Source organism: Ursus americanus, chromosome 33 (assembly GCF_024610735.1).
Source record: "Ursus americanus isolate L20-20 chromosome 33, mUrsAme1.1.p, whole genome shotgun sequence".
Lineage (NCBI taxonomy): Eukaryota > Metazoa > Chordata > Mammalia > Carnivora > Ursidae > Ursus > Ursus americanus.
This window is the reverse complement of record NC_142159.1, coordinates 7711518-7729187: the sequence shown is the minus strand read 5'-3', so window position 1 is coordinate 7729187 and position 17670 is coordinate 7711518. Positions and strand designations below refer to the sequence as shown.

General features: G+C 46.8%; 1 long non-coding RNA gene across 1 annotated transcript; it reads right to left on the bottom strand.

The window, feature by feature from the left end:
- Positions 1 to 7497: 7497 nt before the first annotated feature.
- Positions 7498 to 17305, bottom strand: LOC123782345 (uncharacterized). The gene is made up of 3 exons (XR_006776962.2): positions 17076 to 17305; positions 13190 to 13256; positions 7498 to 8364 (listed from the first exon to the last, which is right to left on the bottom strand). It is a non-coding gene; the product is annotated as an uncharacterized LOC123782345 (long non-coding RNA).
- Between the last annotated feature and the right edge of the window lie 365 nt (positions 17306 to 17670).

Sequence of the window (17670 nt, the reverse complement as noted above, 5' to 3'; positions counted from 1 at the left end):
TCCCACCCCAGAGGTGGCCCTCATCCCTCCCCCCAGCAGGGAGGTGGCCAGGCAGCTGTTATCACAGAGACCAGAAGGGCCCTGGGTTTAGGCAAGGGTACTACTCTGTCGTGGGTCATCATTACAACCCCAACTCCCATCTCTCCATCAGGTCACTGCCCCAAGACCACACACTAAGGGAACCAGAAGTCAGTGCTCAGTCAAGACTTTCACGGTGCGTGGGGTGCTCAACCGAGGCAATGTGACTCAGCTGAAAAATCTCACCCCGCAGAGCCGGCTGTTGGACCAAGTGTATCTGACAGAGAGAGTAATCAACCGAGCATGCCTTTGAAAGACCATGAAGCAATGCCTCCCTACTTCCTGGGTTCCTAGAGCCAGGGCCCCGAGTCCTGTGCCAAATCCAGCCCTCCCCAACCCATTGGCATCTGTGATCTGACCGGAGACTGTTGCCAAGAGACCAAAGGCTTAGGAAGCCCAAAGGAAACCTGTCCTGCAGTCCTCAATATTAACAGAAGAAAAAAAAAAAAAAAAAAGATGTGAGAAACAGTCTCCTGGGGGCGCCTGGGTGGCTCAGTCGTTAAGCGTCTGCCTTCGGCTCAGGGCGTGATCCCGGAGTTCTGGGATCGAGCCCCACATCAGGCTCTTCCGCTGGGAGCCTGCTTCTACCTCTCCCACTCCCCCTGTTTGTGTTCCCTCTCTCGCTGGCTCTCTCTGTCAAATAAATAAATAAAATCTTTAAAAAAAAAAAATAAAAGAAACAGTCTCCTGATAAGAAACCAGTAAGATCTGGCCTTATTTATATCGTTTCCTACAAAAAAGCAAGCAAACAAAAGTGCCACGAAGAAGGTAGAAAGCAGCAGTTAGTTCAAGATGAAAAATGAGTAATTAGTAAAATGAGCAGAACTTCCCTTTCCTGTCATTCAGAAGACACTTGGCCTCAGACCCTAGCAGATATAAATTCTTTCCGATAGTGTTCCTATTTCGTTTCCACGGATTTTTTTTTTAAAGATTTTATTTATTTATTTGACAGAGATAGAGACAGCCAGCGAGAGAGGGAACACAAGCAGGGGGAGTGGGAGAGGAAGAAGCAGGCTCCTAGCGGAGGAGCCTGATGTGGGGCTCGATCCCATAACGCTGGGATCACGCCCTGAGCCGAAGGCAGACGCTTAACCGCTGTGCCACCCAGGCGCCCACGTTTCCATGGATTTTAAATCTGGATACCAAAAGACGGGCAAAAGAGTTCAATATTAAGATTTAGCTTTTCAAGAGCACACTTTGCATGATGAATGCTGAGCAAGGTATAGAACTGGCGAATCACTATATTGTACGCCTGAAACTAATATAACACCGTTCGTTAACTATACTGGAATTAAAATGAAAAAACTGAATGACATTTTTTTAAGAAGATTAAGCTTTTAAAAGAGTCTAATGTGGTTTACTTAGTTATCTCCTGTGAATGAACAATTAACATGGAAATGTCTAAACATCTAATTATACTGAACTTCAAAAAAAATGTTTACAGTAAAGAATAATAGAGCACTTGGTTGTTATCTCTTTTTATCCGTAAGAGTAATGTGTTTATAGTGTTTCCCTGTTTTTCTGGGAAAGTAATAAAAAATTCTATACTACTAATTTGGGAAAGTATCTCAACAAGAGTTTTTGTGTGGACTCCTGTCAAAAACCCGCATTTCTTACGCTAAGACACAGTCTGTGATGTTCTGTTATCTATAGAATGCAATCCTGAGTAAAAATAACCTGATTTGCAGATTGGATATTGCAGAATACAAATTCCCTACGGCCTTTAAATAAGAAACTTGTAAACAAGTTGGCTACGTGTACTGAATTTATTTCATTGGTGAACACATTTCAGTTTATCTGTTTCAAAAATAACTCAAGCTTGAGTTTTGGATACTCAGATCTGCCATAAAAATCCATCAAGTGACATTTAGGAAAACATTATTTTTAAATGGCTTGGTTTTATTTTTCTTTTGAAAGTACATGTGAGTTGAGAGCTGTGATTTATGCTAGAAATTGACACCATGATCTGAATGTTTGAATAAGCACCAAAGTTGCTTGAATTTTCTCCAGGGGCAAGCTAAATTAGATCTTGTGGTATCAGAAGTGACTCAGTTTGAGAAATGTGTGTGTTGTGATTGACTTCCCAGTTTTTCTTACTGCCCCCAAATACCTCGATGGGGAACAAACCCAAGTACAATAAAAGGGGCAAAAGATAGCTGTGGCCCCGTGTACCGCCAATGTCCTCTGTCATCAGGAAGCAGAAAGAAGGCAAGCATAGCTGGGGAAAAAAATCTCGAGACACAAATTGCAGTCGTCATGCGTAAACAGGAATAGCAATAAAAAGACTTCACATGGTGAAGGTCACAGGTGAAGGAGGTCTTGGAAAGTAATTCAGCTGCCCAGGGATCTTTGTTCCTGCTGGAAGCAGGTGGTAACTGGCTAACTTTCAGCGCCCTCCAGCCTCCAGGCCCTGAGTGTAATCTGAGCGGCCATTTTGTAATCATTATGGTGCTGGATTCCCAAGTGAGGCAAAGGGGGTTGCGTGCTTGTGCCAGGCGTGGGGCGGGTGTGGAGCAAAGTATCAGAGACCAAGGGGTGACCAGGCTATTTCTAAATGGCACATTTCACCTTTGCTTCGCTTTGGGCTAAATCCAATCAACATTCACACACTGTTATTACCCACCTTTGAAAAAAATGGTCCCACCTCCAAATATGTTACTCAAGGCACTTAAAAGACAAATGTTAGCCAATAGTTCTTGAAACTTTTTGGTGAGAAATATTTTTTCCATACTTCAATTTTTTAAAAAATTATTATTTTAGAAAGAGAGTGCACGCACTCATGCGAGTGTGGGGGAGGGGAAGGGGAGAGGGAGAGGGAGAGAGAGAATCTCAAGCAGACTCCATGCTGAGCACAGAGCCTGACACTGGGTTCGATTTCACGACCCTGATATCGTGACCTGAGCTGAAATCAAGAATCTGACACTTAACTGACTGCGCTACCCACACGTCCCTCCATATTTAAAATTTTTATATTCAATATTCATCTTTTCAAAATGGACAAGACTTTTAAAAGAAATACAATTACATTTTACTTTTAACGTTTGTTTTTGAAAAGGGTTTTATTTTATATTGCTACATTTTAATATTAATATCATGTGCTTTTCAAAATTGTGGCAAAGTGTTAGATGAACCCTCACTGGGGTCTATACCATTCTTTATTGCCTATTATAACACAATCAAATGTCAGGGAGAAAAAAATGAAGGTACTACTAAGAAACTGACCCAGAAAGAAAAGAAAGGAGGGAAAAAAGAGAGAAATTAAGACATTTGGAGGTCAGATTGAGAGCCTCTAACCAGCATTCCAGGAGAGCAGAATGGGACAAATGGCAAAGAGGCAGCACTTGAAGAAACAAGGGGTGATGGGGCACCTGGGTGGCTCAGTCGTTAAGCGTCTGCCTTCAGCTCGGGGTGTGATCCCAGGGTCCTGGGATCGAGCCCCACATTGGGCTCCCTGCTCCACTGGGAAGCCTGCTTCTTCCTCTCCCACTCCCCATGCTTATGTTCCCTCTCTCGCTGGCTCTCTCTCTCTCTGTGTCAAATAAATAAATAGAACCTTTAAAAACAAAAACAAGGGGTGAGGATTTTTTCAGACTAGAAGAAAGACATCAGTCTTCAGCTTGAAAGTATCTAAGTACTGAGCAGCTTCAATAAAAATAAGCCCTCGAACTGATCGGCGACATGCTCAACGCAGATTTTAGCCTTAGCGATAATGCACACATTTTTAATAAGGAGATTGGATGTGTGTGTTTCAGATGCAGTCAGGAACTATTTTTAAAAGAACCTAACCAGACTGAAATGTTGAGTTTCTAACTGGGAAGCCAATCAGCAGTTGAAAGGCAGGGGGAGGTCTTCGGTGAGCAGCCACTTGGATCACCCCAGAGAGTATCTGCCCTGGAGATACCAACGCTGGAGTGGAGACGGAGCCACAGAAAAGTCCACTGTGGAAAGTCTCGAAATAGATGGAGCCATCATTTCTGGCAGCTGCCGCAGCTCCTGCTCACAGTCTGCTGATGATAATGTCAGGTGCTCACGAGCGGTAGCTGATCTTAATCTCACGCCAGTCCTGCCGTTCTGTCCACCTTACGGATATAGAGTCTGGGGCTTAGAAAGAGGAAGGCGGTGGCTCGAGGATAGGGTCATATGCTAGTGTTCGCACTAGCTAACATCTACTGAATGCGCCTACAAAGCAGGCACTAAGAACTTACAGGCATGTATTCAACTCAGTGAATCCTTGCAAGAAACTCACAAGGCAGTACTAGTTTGTCCCATTCTACAGATGAAGAAACTGAAGCCCGGATGTGTCAAGACCCAGGTATGTTAAACGAGTCAGTGGTAGAGCTAGGATTTAAATTCCATCTGAACCGAGCTTTTGCCCTTAATTTCATAATATTTTGCCTCTGGGGTGAGGAGAGAGAAGAGCCGAGGAAGTAATCTGTGTTTGAGGATGAGGAGTTCAAGAGGGAGCAGGGCAGGACACTTATTGTTAATATTTTTTTTTTTTAAGTAAGCTCCATGCCCAACGTGGGACTTGAACTCATGACCCTGAGATCAAGAGTCGTGTGCTGCACCGACTGAGCCAGCCAGGCGCCCCAGGGCAGGACCCTTTTGAGTGGGTCTTGAAGGGTGAGTAGGATTTGGCCGGGGGGAGCTGGGAGGAAGGGCGTTCTGGCCGAAGACAAAGCAGGAGCAGGTAGCAGGGCGAGGAGTGGCGCGTGGACAGGTGGGGGTGTCCCTTTGAGAGGAGGGTCACTGATGGTCTCTTAAGTGCCTGAGATTTAATCTCAGAGTGTGAAGAAGTAACCCTCCTGCTGTGTCCTCAGTTTCTTTCTCTGCTTTACGGAGATGATAGAAGGACCTACCTCGCAGGTCTCCTGGGAGGATTCGACAAGATAATACCTTGAAAACACGTGCACGGTGCCTGGCATCTCCTAAGTCCCAATACATGTCAGTTCTAATGATTAATCATGACACAAGTAAGTAGAGCTGCCCTTTACGTTTCTGTACGAGGCACGAGACTTTGTTTCAAGTGATGGGAACTCAGGTCAGACAAATGTGTTTTGTTCTGTTTTGTTTCGGAAGACCTCACACCGCCGCAGAAAGCGTAAGGGGCTAGCTTGCCTAGTTTCAGGGACGGCTAGCCCCAAAGGCTGTGACACGGCCAAATCTCACCTCTGCCTCTCTCTGCCGGGCCTCTAGTCTCTCAAACATCGCCGGGGCTCATGGTGGCCAGCACCTATGGAAGCTTCCATCTTTACCACCCCGCAGGAAATCAGTAATGACTTTTGAGCTCTGGGTTCTCATAATTTTGGAGGTGGTTCTGAGATAACATGCCACGGAGAAAGGGGCCTCTAAGACTGGGGAGCACCCACTCAAAACACATGGTATATTCAGAGGAAGGAGGGACAGAACCATAATCCCGGAGGAGTGATGTGTACTTCCGGACAGACCAAATGACAGAGCTTACCCACACTTCATTCACTTCCAAAAAAAGTACACCCTTGGGGCGCCTGGGTGGCTCAGTCAGTTAAGCGTCTGCCTTTGGCTCAGGTCATGATTCCGGGGTCCTGGGATCAAGCCCTGCATCGGGCTCCCTGCTCAGTGGACAGTCTGCTTCTCCCACTCCCTCTGCCTGTGGCTCCCTCTGCTTGTGCTCTCTCTCTGTCAAATATATAAATAAAATGTTTTTTTAAAAAAAAGCACACCCTTGCACATATTGCTTTTTGCATCGTAACAAATCAATGTCCTTTGTTTAGCAAGTTTTTAACACCATAACCACACTCTCTATGTGTGTATGCCTTTGGAAAACTTGTTTTTCTCTCTGGAATCTTGTAACATCTTCTCTTTGTCCCTATTGTTCTGAAATTTCCTGCCAATGTAACTTGGCATAGACCAATTTTCATCTACTTTTCTGGGAACTTAGTGGGCCTCACTATGGTAACCAATGTTCTTTGGAGTTCTTGAATTGTTTTCTTGGAGGATTTCCTCCCCTCTGTTTCCTCTGTTCTTTCTGGAACTCCTGAAACTGAGATAGTAGACATCCTAGACTGGCCCTCTAAGTTTCTGATAATTTCTCTGTTATTTTCCATCTCTGTCCTTTTGCTCTACTTTCTGTGACATTCCTGTACCTGGATTTACAGCTCTTCTGTTCTAATCTTCCTGGATGTTATCATAATTTTAATTCCAAGAGCTGTGTTCTATGTGCGTAAGACATCATTTGACACAGAAGAAAGGTTTGAGTTTTTTTCAAAAAACATCTCCACATGCAAAATACAGAACAAAGTTCCTTTTATGAGATTGGTTTTCATAGTATCAGGTCCAGCTCAAGAAGGTAGTTTCAACTCCACACAACTAGTAGCTAAAACCAAGACGCCTTTGTGCCATTGCCAAAGCAGTGGCTTTACTGGCTTGCATGGAACTAGTCAACACTGCGTCTTGGACCAAAGCAAACATCACATTTGGAAGCTCTGGAAATGAGAACGGTGTTACTTTAGACTCACACCAAGCCATTAGTGGGCGCACTGACAATAAAGCTTTCACCATAGACTGATGACCCTATGGATCTTACTAACTGTTGTATTTATGTGGTATCGATTAGAATCCTGAAAGAGAAATGTCTAGAAGAACGTCCAAAGTTCCAAGACAATCTGCTAGGATGAGACATTCAAAGTGGTAACAAATACTGTGAAACACATGAGACAGTTTAGAAACACTGTGTAAGTCTGGGTCCTGATGGTATAGACACTATAGACAATTATGGATGGTATAGAGGTATCAAGAATTCCCTCTGGGAGGGGCGCCTGGCTGGCTCAGGCCACGACACATGCGACTCTTGATCTCAGGGTTGTGAGTTCGAGCCCCACATTGGGGGTAGAGATTACCTAAGTATATAAAACTTAAAAAAAATTTCCTCTGAGAAACATAAGTCAGGTTGATATTTGTCTTAGACTCTGAGAAAAGCTTTTCTGTGTAAGCACGTAAAAGATTCAGTCCTATAGATCTAAATTCCATGTTAAATGAAGTTATTGAAGGGGCGCCTGGGTGGCTCAGTCTCTGCCTTTGGCTCAGGTCACGATCCCAGCGCCCTGGGATCGAGTCCCATGTTGGGCTCCCCTGCTCAGCGGGGAGCCTGCTTCTCCTTCTCCCCCTGCTTGCACTCTCTCTTGCTGTCTCTTTCTCTCTCTCAAATAAATAAATAAAATCTTTTTTAAAAATGAAGTTATTGAAAATGATGAGTCTGGGGCGCCTGGCTGACTCAGTCCGTGGAGCATGGGACTTTTGAGCTTAGAGTTGTGAGTTCAAGCCCCATGTTGGGGACAGAGCCTATTTGAAAAAAATATATAAAAATAAATAATATAATATAATATAATATAATATAATATAATATAATATAATATAAAGAAAAAAGAATACGATGAATCTAAGTAATCCAAGCCACTACAATCCCTTCTATTTTGGGTCAGAATATCACTTCTGATATTTCATATCAAAGTACATGGGCTTCCAAGAGATTAATTTTATGGCTCAAATACTTTATGTGAATAATTCTTACTGCTCAGATTTGTTGAAGGTTACTATTGTCCTTATAAAAAGTTTTATTCATTTGACCTCTTTTTGACCAACAATTTCAAAGAGGACACGAAAATAGTTAACTGGTACAAAAAATGTTCATAAATTCTAAGCAAAATTCAACTTTGGGAAGCAGAGATTGAAGATGGTGTGTCGGTGGTATGAAAAATAGGAGAGGGAACTGAGGTCTACTCACCCAACACAGCATTTCAGCAAGTCTCCTGGGCTCAGCCCCCCTCCTGCGGAGACCAGAGCTGCCCGGCTCTACTGTCCCCCGAGCTGTGGGGTCTGCTTCTCCGCGGTGCCCTCGCTGGTGCAGACTCAGCTCAATCGACTTTCTTCTCCTCTTCCTCAGAAGGAACACCGACCAAGTGTGTACAGTTTGCCATGCTCCCCTGGGAGTAGACAGTGATTTTTCAAACTCTTTTCACTTTTAAAACCAGAAAACCTGGTCTCAGAGGGAAGCTACTTGGAAGTCTGGTATATTAAAGAGAAAAAGTAGAGTTGCTTGGGTTGCGGTCGGAAGGAGGAGCTCTTCACGTGGGATGCTTTCTATTTTGGAGTCCGGGGAAGGGCAGCAATCATCCGATTTCTCTAAGCCAGGCCCTGCGCCGGCTCCTGAGGATGGGGATATGGACAACGACATCCCTGACCCTGGGGAACTCAGAGGCCGGTGGTAGAGACGGACATGTATATGAAGAATTACAAGGTTTCGGGTCCCTGAAATGAGAAATGCAGGGGCACATCAGGAGGGGATGGTCTTTCAGTTGCTCCGGATGGAAACCCGCTCAAATTAGCTTACATAGAAAGGGTGGGAGCGCAGGTTGTTAAGAATGATCTGAGTGCAGGTTATGGGTTCCCAGGCCCAGATCTGTGGCCAGGAGGCCCTGGACCCAGAAACCAGCAAAGCCGCCCGTCTGTCTGCAGTGGCCCGCTGGCCGTCACCTGGGCCCTTTCTGGGGGCTCTGCCAGTCCCCCCACGGGAGTCAGCCTTAGCTCTTGTTTCTGACACCTCTCTGCAATCTGTGGCAAGTTCTGTTGGCTTTGCCCTCAAAATACGTCCAGAAGCTGACCCTTCCCATCAACTCCACTGCTAGCCCTTAGGTCCAAGCCACGGGCGCCTCAGGCCTGGAACCTTGCCGTGGCCTCCTAAGGGGACCCCAGGTGCTGCCCCTGGCAATTCAGACCGTGCCACTCCTGCTCAAAACTCCCCAGCGGCTTTTCTCATTCCCAAGGCCCTGCAGATCCACCCCTGCGGCTTCTCTGCCTGCGTCTCCCACTCCTGTCCCCTTCCCCATGTTGCTGCTGCCACAGAGCTCAGCCGGGGCGCGCTCCTCCTCAGGGCCTCAGCTCTTACCACTCCCTCCCCCTAGATTCCTCCTTCCCCAGGGGCCACATGACAGCCTCCTCTTCCTTCAGATCTTTTTTTTTTTTTTCTTTTTTAAGTAGGCTCCATGCCCAGCATGGAGCCCAACACAGGGCTTGAACTCTTGACCCTGAGGTCAAGACCTGAGCTGAGATCAAGAGTGCTTAACCAACTGAGCCACCCAGGTGCCCCATCTTCCTTCAGATCTTTACCATTTCAGTCCCTGCCCTCTCCTGCCCCTCCACTTCCTCCCCCACTTCCTAGCTTTTTTTTTTCTTTTTTAAAGATTTTATTTATTTATTTGACAGAGATAGAGACAGCCAGTGAGAGAGGGAACACAAGCAGGGGGAGTGGGAGAGGAAGAAGCAGGCTCCTAGCGGAGGAGCCTGATGTGGGGCTCGATCCCAGAACGCCGGGATCACGCCCTGAGCCGAAGGCAGGTGCTTAACCGCTGTGCCACCCAGGCGCCCCCCCACTTCCTAGCTTTTGTTCTTTTTCCTCCTTAGCTCCTACCACCACTTATTATTTTTCTTACTTATGTCCCTCACGGTCTCTTCCCTACCAAAATGTACCCTGTAAGAGAGCAGGGATTTTTGCTTTCGTGTTTCATAGATGTATCCCGAGCACACGGAATAGTGCCTGACATACTGTTGTTGCTTATTTATTTATTTATTTAAATTAATTTATTTTATTTTTAAAGATTTTATTTATTTATTTGACAGAGAGACAGCCAGCGAGAGAGGGAACACAAGGGGCTTGATCCCAGAACACCGGGATCACGCCCTGAGCCGAAGGCAGACACTTAACGACTGAGCCACCCAGGCGCCCCTAAGTTAATTTATTTTTAAGTAATCTCTATGCCCAACATGGGGCTCGAACTCATGACCCTGAGATCAAGAGTTGCACTCTCTTCTGCCTGAGCCAGCCAGGCGCCCCGTTCAGTGAATATTTACTTAGAGAATGAAAGTCTGGTCTCTCTTTTCTCTCTGTCGTCTGCCTTCTCCTCCTTCCTCTCCTCCTCCTCCTTCTTGCTTTCCTCAGCATCTGGCGGTAAATTGCTGGGTCAGTTCTGGAGCTCTGTGATAAATTCCAAATTCTCAGCCCAAGGAGTCTGACTGACCTAGTCTGAGGCAGGTTTTCAGCCCGGGACCCATCAGCTCTGGCCTCTGGGATGGAGGATATATGTGTGTACACACATTTGTCCATGGTAGGGGTCAGTTCCCAGACAATCAGAGCTGGACAGATGGCCCCAAATGGCTCTACGAATGTGACGAAGCAAACTAAAATGTATCTAGACAGCGGTAGCTGCCATCTAGATTTTCTTAAACCAGAAACTAAACAAAACAATAAAATCCTTTGTATTTTTGGTTCCTTTTTACATTTGTGGCAAAAATGCCAGTCAAGTTTCCTGCCACATTCAACTTCCCTTTCTGACTTAAGCTGGCCCAGCTCCCGCAGTCCCTCCTAAGGCTGACCTGGCCAGCGAGGAATGGCCAGGATGGATCCCTGGCCTGAGGGAAACCAGTCTTGTTGTTGCGTTGAGCCAAAGAAGACTCTTCCCCAAGAACTTGAGCAAAGAGACCCAAAGGCCACGGTCGGCTAGTGGTGGGCTCCAGGGTGGAAAGACCCTGGTGTAGAGTTGGGGCTGTAGTGGGCCGAGAGAGGAGGGGGGCCAAAGTGAGGAAGAACAGCAAGTGACCATGAGTGGTAGCCTTTGGTCTGCAGAGAGGGGAAGAAAGGAGGCCCCAGAGCACAGCAGAGACAAGAGACCGGGCTGCCCCAGAGAAAGGGAAACTGAGAGAAGCTCTTTAATGGCTTTTCACTTCTTCCTTCCACTCACTCAACAACCGCCGAGCCTCTCCTCCTTGCTTGGAGCTGTGCCAGTCACTAGTGATGTGGGCAAACAAGACAGAAGGGAGTCTTCCCTTGTGGAGTGTGCACTCCAGTCGGGGGAAAACCATGAAACAGAGTCATAGGGATAATTCATTCATTCATTAGCAGCATAATGACCCATGTGCATTAATGACAAGAGGAATTAATTATTTATAAGGGCTCCAAAGGCAAAATACAGTGCACTATAAAGACCTGTGGTGGGAGATGTCACCCAGTCTGGGGCCTCGGAGAAGGCTTTTCTGCTAGGACCTCAAAGCTAAGTAGGCAGTTAGGGTAAGCAGGAGTTAGCTGGGCCAAGAGGAAGGGAGAAGAATATTCGAGAAAGAAGAAGTGGGCTGTGCAAAGGCCCTGAGGCAGTAGAGTATATGGCACATTCAAGTCAACCAGGGGAGTCCAGCGTGGAGCAATAGTGGGCAGGCAGTGGAGACGAGGCGGCAGTGGTGGGTGGGACCAAGTCAGGGGCTTGGGTTTTATTCCAAGGGCTGTGGGAAGCATTACTTCAAGGGCTCTAAGCAGGGGAGCAGCTTCATGTCACAGGCAGTTTAGGGAGGTCGCCCTGGAGGCTGGACTAGATGTGCTGACACGGAAAAACATTCAAGACAGATTCTTCAAGAAAAAAGGCACATTGCCAAATGAAACACGCAGAACTATCCCAGTTATGAGAAAACAAGCAGACAAAACACAAAAGTCTGAGTGAAAACACAGTCGAAGGTCTGAAAGGACACACCTAGAATCAATAGCATAATTCGCCTTCTCAGGGAGCCATGGGCTTGGGATTTGTGAAATTAAACATTGCTGTGGGCTCAGTTTTATTTGAATTTGACAGGGATAGTAAATGTCTGTATTACTTATTTAATTAAATAATAGACCAAATAAATAAATAAATGTCTTTTTAATAAAAGCAAATGAATAGTTTGTTTTTTCCAGAAGCAGAGCCCGAGATGAAGACTCTTGTACAGGTGATATAGTAAGTAAGGCCCCCCAGGAGAAGCTGGTAAGGGAGTGTGGGAAGCAGGACAGGGATGGGGAAGAGAGCAAACAAAGATGTGGTTTCAGACAAAATCCCAGAAGGGGGTAGCCTCTGCCTGATCCCTGTGGGAATTGGGAATGCTGGGGTCCAAGTACAACCCCTGTGTGACCTTGCCCTGAAGCAATGAAGCTGGGCTTTCCTTTCCATTCTGACCAGTCACTGGCTAAAGCACGCCATGGTGGGGGTGGGAATGGGGCCAGGGCAGGAACTTAAACTCCTGGGTACTTCCAGCTCTCCTGAGGGCAAAGTGCCCCAGTAGCCGAGTGCCGTCTGCACAGTCTGCAGCCGGCTCTCTCCTCCTAGCCGTGGGCGGCGCTGGAAGTTGAATCACCAGCACGGAAACCAGGGGAAGTGCACATAGAAATGGTACAAGCGGGGCGCCTGGGTGGCTCAGTCGGTTAAGCGTCTGCCCTCAGCCCAGGTCATGATCCCGGGATCCTGGGATTGAGCCTGGCATTGGGCTCCCTGCTCAGTGGAGAGTCTGTTTCTCCCTCTGCCTCTCCCCTCTCCCCTGTGCTCATGCTCTCTCTCTCAAATAAATTAAATAAATGAAATCTTTAAAAAAAAAAAAAAAGGAAAATAAATTGTAATGGCTAATATGTGTACATGGGTAAATGAAAAACTCAGTTGGTACAAAAGTATGTACTTTGTCCTAAGCCATTCTCGTTTTGCTTCAGAAGAACTAATTATGTTACCAGAGATTCTGTGCACATACAAAAAATAAAAAATACATTTTTATATATTTACATATATGTAATATATTTATATATCTCCTACCCTCTTTGGTTTTTTTTTAAGATTTTATTTATTTGACATAGAGAGAGAGAGAGAGGGAGAGAGCGCACAAGCAGGGGAGCAGGAGAGGGAGAAGCAGGCTCCCACTGAGCAGGCAGCTGATATGGGGCTCGATCCCAGGACCCCGGGATCATGACCTGAGCCAAAGGCAGTCGCTTAACCAACTGAGCCCCTCAGGCGCCCTCCTCCTTGTTTTTATAAGGAACCATTCTATGTGGTTTGACTGATACTGATTCTAGCCTACCTATTCCTGATGACAGGGGTGGGCATGACCATGTCCTGGCCAGCAACGTATCCTATTTGTCTAATCTCAGTGATTGGATCAGAGAAAGAATGGGTACTTTCTCTGGTCTATTAGAGTCCTCCTGAGATATTTTCTCCCAGAGCTTTTGGAGAAAATTGTCTTTTTCTCCTGAAGTTGCTAAGCTAACACTTGGACTGCTGGAGGACATCATACTTACCCATACAGAGAACCCGTGAAGCAGGAGGAATGGAAGACGTCATTTGAGCTCCTGGATCCGGCCATACCTGAAATCAATAGTGGTATATTTTGAGTTTTCTAGTATGATTTTTCCTCAGTTTATTTGATCTCAGTTTTTTTTTTTTAATATTTTATGTAGGGGCGCCTGGGTGGCACAGCGGTTAAGCGTCTGCCTTCGGCTCAGGGCGTGATTCTGGTGTTACAGGATCGAGCCCCACATCGGGCTCCTCTGCTAGGAGCCTGCTTCTTCCTCTCCCACTCCCCCCTGCTTGTGTTCCCTCTCTCGCTGGCTGTCTCTCTCTCTGTCAAATAAATAAATAAAATCTTTTAAAAAATAAATAAATAAATATTTTATGTATTTATCTGTCAGAGAAAGAGAGTGTGCATGAACAGGGGGAGGGACAGAGGGAGAAACAGGCTCCACACTGAGCAAAGAGCCTGATGTGGGACTCAGTCCCAGCACCCTGGGATCATGACCTGAGCTGAAGGCAGGCACTTAGCGGACTGAGCCACTCAGGCATCCCTGATCTCAGTTTCTGCCTCTTTTAAGAGAATCAGTCCTATCATACATCACAGTTCCCAATACTGACACACGTGCTCTTTGAGTCTCTCACATACACGAAGATGGTCTATGTATAACTCAGGGTCAATACTAAGAACTTGCTTGAGAACTTTAAGATGCCTCTCATTTTGCAGAAGTACCATGTAAAAAGGTTAAGTGGGATTCTGATCCCTTGAGGGTCCTTTGGAGCACAAGGTCTCACGCCACACCATGGAACTCAAAGGCCTTGGGTTCTCCTTTAGGGTAGAGCAAAAGGAACTGACTGCCAGTCAGAAAGATGATGTTAGGCAGGGCTGGGTGGGTGTAGTTTATAATCTGTGGTCAGTAGGGTTAATTTCCCAGGCTTTGGGGTTAGTGACTTGGTCCGAATCCCATCTCTATCACTTAATCTCTATATGGCCCTGGGCAATTCACTCTCCCTCTCTAACCTCCAGTTTTCTCAACTGCAAAATTGGGGTAATAGCAGCAATCCTAAAGATTTGCTTTGAGGATTAATAAAATAATACACATAGCTATGACTCATTTTACTTCCGAACGACAGAATCCCAAATCAAACTACCTTTAGTCATAAAAAAAAATTTATTGGCTCCTATAACTGCAAAGTCCAGGAGGAAGATCTTGCTTCAGGCATAGCTGGATCTAGTGGCTCAAATATTGTCATCAGAGACAACCTGTAGGCTCTGCTTTCTTTTGCTCTGACTCCACTGCCAAACAAGCCATGCTAAATCACTCGACTTTTCACCACAGCTACAACCCCAGCCCAAAGTCTGTGGTTTCTAGCTTGATGGCCCCAACAGCCTGCTAACTGGCCTCCCTTCTTCCTATGCCCCTGCTCATTTCCAGCCTCATCTCCACAGAATGATCTTTTAAAAATGTGAATCAAATCTTACAACTCTTTTGCTCAAAATCTTCCAGTAGCTTCTCAGGTGAAATCCCAATCCCTGTCTGTGGCCCGCATGGCCCCTCAAGCTCTGGCCTCTGTCTGACCCAGTGAAGGGTCCTCCTCTTTCACGCCACCGCGCTGGTCTTCTTGTTTTTCCTCAGGCCGAGGGTGTCCCTCTGCTAGGACCTCACCCCTAGCCCTCGTGCCTAACTTTATTCATAAAACTCCCTTGATCTCATCTCTCACAGGTTTCCAGCCCCACAATTCCGAGTCCAGGAGAAAGAAGAGAGCCGGCTCACCCACCAGTTTGAACACAAGCCCGAGGCTGGCTTTCATTGGTCCAGATTGCACGGTGGGCACATCCCTGAACCAATCACTGTTGCCAAGGGGCTGAGACGCTCCGATTGGTGAAGCTCAAGTCACCTGCCCACCTGGAGCCAATGGAAGTACGGGCTGAGTGGAGGAAGACCATTCCCCTGAGGAAAACTGAGGTCCTCTTACCACAAGTGAGAAATAATGCTGGGCAGCAAAAATAACACGTGTATTTTTTGGTTTGCACAGTGCCTGACACATAAGAAGTGATGGACTGCCTGCAAGAACCCCCGGGGGTCTCCGCCATCAACATGCATTCAGTTAACAAAATTCTATTGATATCACTTAATTCCAGGCTTCCTCTAAAGGGACTCTGCTACCCTCTTGAATCAAAATGGGATAGATAATTAATGTTATGATGTCTTGTCTAGAACAGTGCCTGGCATTCATTCAACAATATTTATTGGGCCTTTATTAGCATTGGAGAGGAGCTCAGATCACAGCTGTGAACACCACAGGTGATCCCTCGCCTCCTGAGGCCTGTACATTCTATTGGAAAAAAGATAGTCAAAAAGAACAATTTGAATGGAGACAAAAGCCACTCCTAAGGCTGATACCTTGTAGGCAGAAAAATCGAGTGACCTCGGCCTCTTCTTTACTAAATAGCGTTTTGTACCTTTGGAATTGTATACTTGTATTAATCATTTTTTTAAAAACGTTTATTTATTATTTTTAAAAGTCATGCCATAAAAAGATACACTACATCCATTAAATGAGTCAAGTAAAAAGACTGGCAATGCCAAATGCTCAGGAGGCTGTGGAACAACGGAACTGCTCGTGCACTGATGGTGAGAATGTAAAATGCTACAACCGCGTTAGAGGACTATTTTGCAGTTTCTTAGGAGACAAAATCTGCGAGATTAAATCTACGATCCAGCAATTCCACTCCTCTATCCAAGATAAATAAAAACTCAGGTCCACAAAAAAATTTGTATAAGAATATTACACAAATTTGGGGTTAATAACAACCCCAAACTGAAAACAATGCAACTGTCCATCAACAGGAAAAAAAAATGGGTAAGCAAGTTATGGTATAGTTATATAATGAAATACCACTCAACAGTTTCAATCAACTTTTAAAAATTACTGATACACACACCAAATGGATGACTCTCGAAGAAGGAGCAGCAGCAGCAGGAGGAGGAGGAAGAGAGGAGAAAGGCTCTGGATGCATCTCAAGATTATGCTGAACGAAAGAAGCCAGACTCAACAAACAAAAACAAAAACATACTCTAGGGGCGCCTGGGTGGTTCACTTAGCTAGGCTCTGACTCGACCTCAGCTCAGATTTCGATCTCAGGGTCCTGAGTTCAAGCCCTGCTTTTGGAGCTCCAGGCTGGGCAGGGAGTCTACTTTAAAAGAAGAAAAAACACAACATATTGTATGCTTTAATTTCTATTGTTCTAGAACAGGAAAAATTACCAAGGGTGAGAGAAGTGGGTACAGTGGTTGCCTGGGTGGGGTGTGGGATTCACTGAGAAGGAACTCCAAGAGAACTTTCTGTGGGGCAGGAAACGTTCTGTCTTGATAGAGATGTGGGTTACAGGGGTGTTTTCATTTCTCAGAACTCGTGGAATTGCATGTGTAAGTTCTGTCTGTGCATTTCATCAAAAGTAAACTATAACTCATTTAAAAAAGTATTTGAATAGGGGAAATTACCGTCTGCTAGGGAAATGTGCGACAGAATAACTCCATGCGGGTGTGGGTGTACCCTAGAGATCAGGGAGGGCCCCCATTAAGAAAGCGAGAGTTCAAAGGCCCTAGAGGGATGACAAATTGTCCCTGCGAAGCAGGATGAGGGAGGGGCGAACTCAACACAGAAATGTTAGCTTTTTACCAGTGCAGACCTTCCAAAACCAAGTATCTAACGTTCACTTTGTGCCTGCAGTCCTATATTAGTGTTTTCGCATTTAATCTCACAGGGACCCTTCCAGATCAGCATTTTGGCTCCCACTTTACACGTGAGGAAACAGAGGTTCTGGGAGGTCGAAGGACTTACGGAAGACCCACAACTAGGACGTGGCGGGAGCCAGGTTTCAGGGCTGCTTACTTGGTGTCAGTTTCCCGAAACATAACCTGCAACAGTAACCGCAGACTCTCCAGGTTGGGAGGGCTGGAGCAAAGGAATGTCCTAGGGAACAAAAGAAGGGCTGGGCCGGCGCAGTGCCAGCCTCCGGGTCTCCAGGGAGAGTGGGGTGGGGGCGGGGGCGCCAAGGGCTGGCTCCACTCCGCTGAGTCAGCGGCTCCGGGGACCCGGGCGGGCGGCTCTGGAACAAAGAGAGTCCGCGTGGGGCTGGGGGCAGGGGGGAAGCGGGCTGCGGAGCCGGGGGAGTGGGGGCGGGGCCCGTGCCGGGAAAGTCGGCGGGGAGCGGCGGGGCCCACGCGGAGTGGGGCGGGGCCTACGCCTGGAGAGAGTGGGGGCGGAGGGGCGGGGCCGGAGCCAGGGGAGCGGGGGCGGGGCCCAACCCCGGGGGGAGGGGCGGGGAGCGGCGGGGCCCACGCGGAGTGGGGCGGGGCCTGCGCCGGAGAGAGTGGGGGCGGAGGGGCGGGGCCCGAGCCTGGGGATTGAGGGAGGGGCCCGACCCCGGGGGAGGGGCGGGGATGGGGCGGGGCCTGTGCGGGAGAGAGTGGGGTCAGAGCGGGTG